Source organism: Antrostomus carolinensis, unplaced genomic scaffold (genome assembly GCF_000700745.2).
Source record: "Antrostomus carolinensis isolate BGI_N321 unplaced genomic scaffold, ASM70074v2 scaffold13929, whole genome shotgun sequence".
Classification (NCBI taxonomy): Eukaryota; Metazoa; Chordata; class Aves; order Caprimulgiformes; family Caprimulgidae; genus Antrostomus; species Antrostomus carolinensis.
This window is the reverse complement of record NW_010336516.1, coordinates 15,476-15,833: the sequence shown is the minus strand read 5'-3', so window position 1 is coordinate 15,833 and position 358 is coordinate 15,476. Positions and strand designations below refer to the sequence as shown.

The 358-nt window shown below is 46.9% G+C and overlaps 1 protein-coding gene across 1 annotated transcript in view; it reads right to left on the bottom strand.

The window, feature by feature from the left end:
• The window catches only part of NPLOC4 (NPL4 homolog, ubiquitin recognition factor), a gene marked incomplete at its 3' end in the record, with an annotated part of 25,663 nt that overhangs the window by 11,970 nt on the left and 13,335 nt on the right, over positions 1–358 (bottom strand). The gene's annotated exons all lie outside the window — the stretch shown is intronic.

Genomic DNA, 358 nt, shown 5'->3' with positions numbered 1-358 from the left:
AACAGCGAAGAACGGCGAGAAGAAATCGCTGGTGCTGCTGCATGGGGAGTATTTCTAGGCAAGAATCCCCTCCTAAGCTCTACATTTATTTAATAACACACATTTTTCCCAGCTAACCTAACAGGACAGACCCCTGGAGTGACAGCAAGAGTGCTATGCCAGGAGCTGCCCTTTCGGAAGGCTCCGATAGCATCACCCTCCCACCACCCCACAGGTATCTTCTCTCTTTCAAACCAAAACTCAAGCACACAGATCCTGTGAGCCTGTTTAATTTCCAAGGAACCATGAGCTGCAGATTCAGGGTTGGCCACCTAGTAAAGTCAGGCATAAGGGAAAAAAAAAAAAAAGAAAGGGTTTT